Source organism: Penaeus japonicus, unplaced genomic scaffold (assembly GCF_977035675.1).
Source record: "Penaeus japonicus unplaced genomic scaffold, GWHDUDI00000001_assembly GWHDUDI00000025, whole genome shotgun sequence".
NCBI classification, from domain to species: Eukaryota; Metazoa; Arthropoda; class Malacostraca; order Decapoda; family Penaeidae; genus Penaeus; species Penaeus japonicus.
In genome coordinates, this window is record NW_028234427.1 from 34,908,385 (window position 1) to 34,918,384 (window position 10,000).

The 10,000-nt window shown below is 35.2% G+C and overlaps 1 protein-coding gene across 1 annotated transcript in view; it reads left to right on the plus strand.

Annotated features, from left to right (window-relative positions):
• Nucleotides 1-5,289: 5,289 nt before the first annotated feature.
• Nucleotides 5,290-10,000, plus strand: part of LOC122247832 (uncharacterized) — a 178,619-nt gene continuing 173,908 nt past the window's right edge. Inside the window, exon 1 of the mRNA XM_086551774.1 lies at nt 5,290-5,430. The gene's annotated coding sequence lies outside the window, so the exon portion shown is untranslated. The remainder of the gene's footprint in view (nt 5,431-10,000) is intronic.

Genomic DNA, 10,000 nt, shown 5'->3' on the forward strand with positions numbered 1-10,000 from the left:
AAAATAAATGTTATGGTGACTTTAAACTTTGTATGTTAAAGAATGCCACTGACACTCCTGTACGTATATTTAAGGAAAATAAATGATAACCCTGGCATTTTTCTTGTTTCGAGCAGCTTATGTATGGGTTTTCCATAGCATGTTTTTAGTAAACTAAACTATATGTAAAAGGGTCACTAAATATATATTGCCAAACTTTTTTTCTTTTATCATTCATTTGCAAAAATGCGATTCATCAATCAGGAATATAGAGAGTTTATTATTACTTTACAACAATGTAGTCCCTTGTTAATACTAAGTCAGTTCATGGACCGAAAATTGATGTCATATTATTTAAATACTACATTCAGTTAATGGTAAAAAGAAGCTTGAGTTTAATTGTGTTTTTTTTTTCTGTGCGATTTTTGAATAACAAAATATGTTCTAGTTTTGAGGACTGAACACCTGTCGCTCTCAGGCAGCACAACTGCGATGTTTGCGCGGGAGTTTAGGTCTATAAAAGGTTAGGATCTAGATTAGACATGGACTGTATGAATGTACGCAAGTATGTGTTGCATTTCTAGATATGAATACACTAAATGGGGTCCTATAAAATGGCACTGGATGATCTTTTTTCACACAGAAAATGTCAGTCTTATTGTTGGACCGAGGGTGATTGTGAGAGTTTTGCCATGGGGTGTGTACACATGATTTATGGGTGTGTTTGACCGTGTGATGACATTTCGTCCAGTCTGAAAGTCATCTACCACCCCGCTTCCGATCGTTCATGGTCGTTTGGAGATCGTCATGTAGGCGAAGGAAGGCATTTTTTTCAAACTCTTGGATGGTTTATATATCTATTGTCAGGAGACATGGGTACACCCGACAAATAAACACACACACACACACACACACACACACACATATCTCTCACAGTCTCTCTCCTTTCACTCTAATTCTCTTTCATTCTCTCTCTCTCTCTCTCTCTCTCTCTCTCTCTCTCTCTCTCTCTCTCTCTCTCTCTCTCTCTCTCTCTCTCTCTCTCTCTCTCTCCTCTCTCCTCTCTCCTCTCTCCTCCCTCTCTCTCTCTCTCTCTCTCTCCTCTCTCTCTCTCCCTCTCTCTCCCTCTCTCTCCTCTCCCTCTCTCTCCTCTCTCTCCTCTCTCTCTCTCTCTCCTCTCTCTCTCTCTCTCTCTCTCCCTCTCTCCCTCTCTCCCTCTCTCCCTCTCTCTCTCTCTCTCTCTCCCTCCCTACCTCCCTCCCTCCCTCTCTCTCTCTCCCGCAAAAGGAAAAATAGTTGGTTAGTGATAGACGTAAAAGGAAGCTAAGATCTCCAAGAAGTGTTCCTATGATACCCGGAAGACTGAAAAGAGCCTTATCGAGAACAATAAGTGATCTCAATTAACAAGCATAGTCGATCCAAAGAAATGGTCTTGAAGGCCGTCTTTGTGAAAGGTATTTGTTTTGTGACTTTGTCGAGGCCTTTGACAAAATATGTAATCATATTGTCAGCTTTTATCATCCTGAGTCTGTAGAGGTACGAGGAATGCCGTGAGCTGTTTAAACTAACTGCTTACAAGACTGCTCATATTATCATATGTATTGGATAATAAATATATACCCATCAAGGATATCGATGATTTCTTATGATAGATGCATTTAAAATACCATCGATAAATGTAGGGTAAAAGATCTAGGCCTATATTATGGGCTTAGGAAGATGCATTCTTTAGCTCTGAAAAGGGTGTCATTTTGTCGTAAAGTAATCGTCGGGTACGTGTCTAGAAATCTGATTCGTGTGAGAAATAAACCAAATGAAATAAGAGACGAAAGAACTTACCAGAGTAGCTTTATATGTACTTTGAAAATGTCTGCTTTAGTGATCTGTCATTTGAGCGTGTAGAAAAGACACGGACTGGCCTAAGATTAAGCCAATATTATTAGTTGGTCTAGATTATTTTTGAACGATTTTTGCAGTCTCTTAAGTTTAGAACTGTTTGTTACTATGTTCTTTCTAAGAGCTTTTAAGAAATCTATGTTTGATTTCTAAACAAACAGGATTGTAAATTTCGTGTCATTTTCGGAATTTGTTTATTCGGATCCTAGTCTGCAGAATTGGTGTTGGTGTCATCGCTCAAATCTTGATAGTCAAGTAAATTCATGGGCTCTGTTTTATCATAAAATTGTGAAGTGGTGCACAACAGGTGTTAAAAAGTATTCAGGTGATTGATGACACGTTATCAAAGAGGAACAAATTTGTAAGATGGACGCTACATCATGTCAATGTATAAATATTCCTCATAGGAGTTTGTTCTGGTAGAAAAGATTTGAATGAGTGGGTTTTGACTGTTGTATTACGTATCCGAGTTTTATACCTGTGTTTGTACCCATCTTAATGGGACAGAGTTATATACGGAGGAATATTAAGTACTAGAGAGTGATGGTGAAAAAAGACCTATCATATATAGCCTCATATCCCCGCATCATAAGCTTCGTCCATACGATTCGAGTCCAATTCTAATTCACGCTTAGGTCGTTGGTAGAAAACCAGTCCTAACATCATGGCGCTTATGTCTCCACAATAATCATTAGACGACGTCCTGTCCTTCCTGTAATGGCACATGACATGGGCGCTCTAACGGGAAAACTTAAGTATCGCTCATGTCGAGTTTTGGCCAATTATTTGTCCTTTTACCAGTTTCCGGTCCATATGTCTAGACCGCGTGAAGGAAGGCAGCTCTTTTCTTGTAGGGTGGGAAATTTGACAAGTGTTTCCAGGTTCATCGTATTTGTGAGCGAGTCTTATGTATGTATTTATGGAAATAAAAGAGTTTGGTGTTGAGGTTGATAGCGAGAAAGAAATAGGCTTATTACAGTGAAATTAATTTAATTAATATGAATCCAAATCTATTACGAAGCTCGACCCTAAAATGTCTTGATGAGATGTTGGCATACATTAATGAACCCACAGCCAGTCTGCCTATTTTGTGTCATCGGAATTATCCCCGTGGCCTCAACTTATGAAATTACGGCGTATACGGCAGTAGGTATGAGTTGGCTTAAGTTCGGTATTCTGAAATCCACGTGAGACCGGTCTGCCATTGTAAACCACAGATTATGTGACTAAACGTGATGTACAGTCGCACTCGCGTTCATTGGGCCAGCTGACTCCTTTTAATTAACCACCCTCAAATGCCAAAGAAGGACTAAGCTGCACGGCAAATACTACATTCACGGTAGCAAAGTAGAAATGATTAATTATGCACCTTTACCAGATACTCGGGAGTTCTTTGCAAAAGTTTTGTCATCAACGGACGCGGTTAGTCGTGTCACATTTCCATCGATCACCTCAGAGTGAATTGTTGTATTTACTATCACTGCTTGAGAATATACTACTTGATAGAACATGGTTTTATTACAGTTTAATGGTACTGACATTGTACAGTCAAGTTCATCTATATTGGATAAACGCGTCGCCCTTCTAAAATTATATGATAATTATAAACATGCATGTAGGGTATACATTCATAATAGCAACATGCTCTGATAACGACAAGAAGCCTTTGGTCAAGAAATCGATTAAGAACTTGCATAACAAAGTCGTATTGCGTGATGCCGAACGTGCAAAGTGCATGATACCAGTGTTTCATCGAGTTTATACGCTCGTAAGCCTGCCGTAAGTCAACATGACCCGCGTTGTAAAGTCACAGAAAAGAAGGTCAATTTAAAATTGTAATTAGTAGTCGCATACAGTATTAAGCTCTATCGACTTCGGTACACTTGTACGAAGGACTTCTTTAATGAATGCTAAAGTAGGCAAGCTTGCCTATCAACCATCTGGGCCCAAGACTATTCTGCGCTTTGGGGCATTAATGCACTTGACGTATTCCTTGTGTATGCTTCAGAATGAACGCCCTTTCTACTTGACAAAATCTCTTATAAAAACTCGTTATAATTAGTAACTGCGTCAGAACGGTGTAGATGTAAACTTTCGCGTGAACTGATTCGGTCAATGTTTTTATTTGACATTATTAACGTTGAGAAAAAATACTTCACTATTTCTCGTCTGAAGTTGCGATCCACCAGATATATATACACCATAATAATCTTTTATGTGCCAGTATCCTTGATTTATTGAATGTCTACTGATGAATGATACAGCAAGTGCGTCACACATTAAACTTTCATGACTCGATCCATGTTGTCAGTGACCATCATTTACTAGGGTGACTTTGCATGCTCGTGTATTAAACATTAAAGATACAAGACTATCCAAAGTTTAGTTGTTTAAGAATGTCTAAATGAAGGGTCCTTGTGTAATGTATCTTTCATTTAATTCATAATTTGAACAGGTCGTTAGAATCTGCTGCTTGCTGATTATCATAATATATTCATGCAATTTCAATAACCAACTAAATCATGGTTCATTCGAATCATTTCTAATAAGCGTATGCTTATCACCTGAGGCATGGCCGTTACATAAAGCGATTCCTGATCCTTATTGCTTACCAGCAACCTCAAAGCAATATGACGGCGCTTTCCCCGACTACAGACAAACAACTTCCAGCAAATAACGAGTGAATAAACCGCACATTTCGTCACGTCTTTAGTGCACATCCGGCACGGCTCTATGCCTTCAAATCGCAAGAGCAACACCACACTTTACCGTTAAAATCGATAGGCAAGCAACACTGGTTGCATGAAACTTCCCGTGACCTGAGCACACCTCATATCCCACATGGATTTTGAACGAACCGCGTTGCAACGGAATCCCACTCAAACGTCCTGCTGGAGGCTCGAACAAGAGAGAGGTAGAGAGAAGGATGGGGGAGAAGGGTAGTAAAAATAAAGGATAGTGTGCGTTAGGACAGAGAGAGAGTGAGAGAGAGCGAGAGCGAGAGAGCGAGCGTGTATATGTGTGCGCGCGCGAGTGTGTGTGTGTGCGTGTACGTGTGTGTGTGTGTGCGTGTGTTTGTGAGTGTTGCGCGCGAGGGTGTGAGTTGTGGCGTGTACTGCGCAGATGGCATTATGGGTAATCAGCTGCCATCTTCTCCAGCACAGTTGTGGACTTGCTTTATTACTGTTAAGATGCGCGCTACTCGTGGCATGATGATCACGCCGACACCCGTTCTTACGTGTTGAAAGGCGATTCGGAGAAATAACAAGTGATACCAGTGTCGTATAGGTGTGCATAGGTGTTAAGTATGCAAATGTTAATTATGTGGTTACCTGAGGGCGATTATGAGTGTTGAGGATAATCACTGTGATGTGTTATGTTGAGTCGCAAGTTTTCCCTTCTGTGGCTGCTGCTGTGGTGACTGTGGTGTTATCTCCAGCTGTCACTGTCGTCGCCAACAGCTGTGCTACGAGTCTGAAGAGCTGTCAGACTCCCCCGAGGAAAGGCGGCTCCGGGCCAGGCCAAGACATGCAAGAAACCAGCTGAGGAGCACAGGTGAGGAAAGGGTTGTCACTCGTCTCCCATACATCCATGCACTCGCAAACTGGCTTCATGTTGCACACGTGAGGGACACAGTGTCTCTCCATTAATTTTAAACCCGCGAAAGCTCACTTAGAGTCATCTCGCATAAGGTCATGCAGGTCAGAGGTCACGGATGACCTGGACAGGTGGGGTGGCAGGTCATGTTTTGTGCATATTTACCGGAATTTGGTGATTTGAACTTTGCTCAGCTGATCTATGACTATTCCCTTCGCTGTCATTGAAGAATAAGGTAAAACTTACCGTCGTGAGTCAACTTGGCATGGCTGCCACATGTTGCAAATGCATGCAAATTGTCCCTTGATTAATGAAGGTTTTTAAATATGCATTTGCAACTTGTTTACTTATACATATGCTGGAAAACAGCTCTCCATAAGTGAATTCAAGGGAGAGTACACAAATAGAAGTCCAGGTAGAATTGATAAATTGATGATAAATACTCCATTGCTTATTCATGTGGGATTAAAAGTTTATTTTGAATAATCACTTACTGAACATGGAATAACTCTTGGTGTTGTTTTCACAGACATATACCATTGTATTTGTGATGAAATATGGATTTATTTTTTTTCTGCTGGTTTTATTTACATCTGTTTTTTTTCTTGTTTGTATGTCATTCATGTTGGTGTTTTTACAGTCTTATATTTTTGTTGATATATTTTGTATTGGTACCTTAGGCTATATTTAGAAGTAACAATAGTTTATTATTACAGTTACTAATCATATTGCAAATATTATTGTAATTAATAGTAGTAGTAATATTATCATCACCATTGCTAACCCCATTATTATTGGTATTATTAATGTTATTGATATTATTATGATCATTATTACAGTCATTGATATTATCATTTTTATTATTACTGTTGTTTTATAATTTTTTGTGTTGCCATTGTTATTATGATTATAATGATTATTATTATGATCATATCATTATTGTTACTATTATTATTATTACTGTTATCATTATTATTATTATTATTATTATTATCATCATCATTATCATTATTATTATCATGATTATTGTTGTTATTATTATTGTTATTGTTATTATTATTATTATTGTTATTATTATTATTATTGTTATTATTATTATTATTATTATTATTATCATTATTATTATTAATATTTTTATTGTTATTGTCATGATCATAACTATTACTATTATTATTGCTTTTATTATTGTTGTTATTAATTTTATTATCATCATTATTGTTGTTATTGTCATTTAATAATTATTATTATTATCATTATTATTATTGTTATTATTATTATTATTATTGTTATTATTATTATTACTATTATTATAATAGTTATTATTATTATTATTATTAACATAAGTAATATTAGTATCAACAATATCATCATTATGATTATTTCGATCATAATTATAATCTTTATGGCTAATATTGCTTAATTCTTTACTATTATTGTTTATTTATTACTAAAATTGTTATACTGTTTTTTGTTTTTTTGTTGTAGTTATTGTCATTATTATCATTATCATTGTTATCATTATTATTATTATTATTATTGTTATTGTTATTATTATTAATATTATTATTATTATTATTAATATTATTATTATTATTATCATTAGTATCGCTAATATCACCATATATTATTATTGTTACTATTATTGTTATTTTCATTGTTGTTATTACTGTTACTATTATTATTATTATTATTATCATGATCATTATTATTATTATTATTATTATTAATGATATTATCATTATTATTATTGTTAATATTATTATAATATTCATTACTTGCAGCAATATTAGTGCTACTATTATCATTACCATTATGACCATCCCATCTGGTATAATGCTTAATTGGTTTATCATTCCCTAAGTGATGAGCTTTTGTACTAAGAGGATTCCAGTTATTAATCAACAGTGTTTGTCAACATCCCCCAGGTGGAAATGAGGGCGGAGGCAATCGCGTTGTTATTGATTCTTTTATTTTTTATTTTTTTTGTTTATTTTTATTTTTTTTGTGTGCATTTCTTGGTATTGTCATTGGGAGTAATAGTTTAATTTTTTAATTTATTTTTTATTTTTTTGATCATTGTTATTAATATCATTTTTTAAGATATTTTTTTTGTTATTTAGCCTCATTGGCACCATGATACAGGGTTTGGCACCACTGTCGCTTGACTGCCTTGCCTTGCAATAGCCGCAGGGAGTGTCTAGAGGCACAGTGGCATTGCCTCTGGAGTGTCACATTTCTGGGACTTAGCCACTGGATTCTCACATAACTGTTTGTAGATGGTTGTGTGATTATGCATATTGGGGTGAACAGGGCTTAATGAGGGCTTTTATCAGAGATGTTTGTAATGTTATTATTATGATTATGATAATGATCATTACAGTCATCATTATCATTATTGCTACTACATATTTGGTATTATTATTTTATGTTATTCAAATACCAAATTATTAATAATTTGTTATTTTTCAAACTTCTGTTACTGTGAATATCTTTATATTTAGCTATATTTATATTTGTTTGAGAACCTTATTTTTTCTCTTTTTCGATGTCACTATATATCAAGTTAATGAAACATTCCACTAAAATATGAAGGAACTTAAAGTTTTATTACGTTTCTGTTGATTATGATAAGTTGCATTGAATAAAATGGAAGGGAAAGTGAATGAGGTTTATCAGGTTGTATGTATGCATAATGTAGCTTGTAATATATGTACTTTTTATTGTTCTGAATTAGTGCTGTGACAAATGATTAACGATGTATGATAATGCTTTTGATTACTATTTCATTTAAAGGGGAAGTGAACATTCAAGGTCCTACAGTTGATAGATTGAATGTGTTTTTAAACTTTAGGCAATTAGCATAAATTTTGCAAAGGTTTGTCGTATGTGAATTGTGGGGAAAGTTTTGAGTGGCATGACATGTAACGATAAGCATGCTCTTGTCTCTACAGGAAGGAGCTGAGATTAAGTGTATTTAAATGGCTCTTGCTTGTGATATAACCACATCCAGCTGGATAGAGTTATATTATACAGGCAAAAAATAGTAGTTGAGTTTTTTTTTTTTTTTCCTTTCTTTCACTATGTCTTATTTTTAGTTTTTTTTTTCTGTAAGTCATATGAGTGTTTATGCATTTTTCTCTAGCAGATAAAGAAAATGTCAATGTGAGCCTTTTCCAGAAGTTTATTTCCTTGTACCTTCCTTTATCTTGCTTCCTTTCAGAAATAGAGCTTTTTAGCTTCATTGATTGTTGAAATTATAGATAGGTACTGATAGAGCTCTATAGAAAGGTAAATTTTTTAAAGATAGAGTACTGCTGCTTTAAGCTAAATATATGCATATTTTTATTTCTCTTTATTCAAATTAATCCTTACCTAATAAACCATTTCACGTATTTGAGTAAACAGATGTATTTCCACTGGTCCCTGATCAGAATTTCAATAGACTTATTTATGTAGCTAACAGAAATGAAATGAATTCCCAGGAACTTTTGGAATTTATAGACCAGACCAACTTACCAGGAATTATGTGCTAACCCTCTTATAGATATGCACATATGAAAGCACTCTCACTGGCCTCAGAGTAAGGAGATTAATGACATGTTGACTGCAGAAAAATTAAATATCAAAGGGTATAGTTGACTGCAATTCAGAGCGCTATCAAGGGCTTTTTTACGTGGTCGTTTTTTATTTTGTAGATTATATAATGGAGGCTACACTTTTCTCTGTTGCAGTGTATGTAATGAGGTTGCAAATTCTGTAATCTCGAAATGATGTTGCAAGCATATGTAGAAATATATAGAGTTTGTAGTTTATTCGCTCAGAGAAAATAATTCTACAGTGACGGGTGTTGCAACCTTCAGAGCAGAGGAAATACGAGCGAAGCTAACAGGAAATTGAATGGATTAAATTCTTTGAAGGAAGTCAGTAGTGGGGGGATGCATTTCTCTGAACTGGTATATAATACTCTTTTTGCCATCAGAATAAACTTGCACCAGGAATAATGATAGTTTTTTTCTTTTTGCTGTATTGTTCGCCCTGGCTGATGCGGTATTCCTGCGTCCTCTGAGGGTTTATGCATATTCTGCTGAAGGGCATTGTATGTATCATTGATGAAATATCATATAGAATGTATTGATAAGATTTTAGTGACCATGGATAACCACACAAATATGATGGAAGAAAAGATAAAAGGAAAAGGTTTTGCATCAGGGATTCAGAAAAATGATAAAGGAGATGAATACATATTTATTCAGATGTTCATTTTTTAGATTTTCAAACTCGGAGAGTCATAAAGGATCTGATGGATAACAGTTCAAGTGGCATGAATATAAATGATGGACATATGCAATACTAGTAGGAGGGATCAGTAAGTAAGTAATAGAATTGATAATATTATTATTTCAATAGAGTAACTGATGAGGAATTACTCTGAATGAATGGTCTTGTTTAGTTGAGAGTTACGCTGAGATATAAATTGTGAGGCATCAGTGTCCTAATTTCTAAAGTTTGTATCTAGGCTGACCAAAAA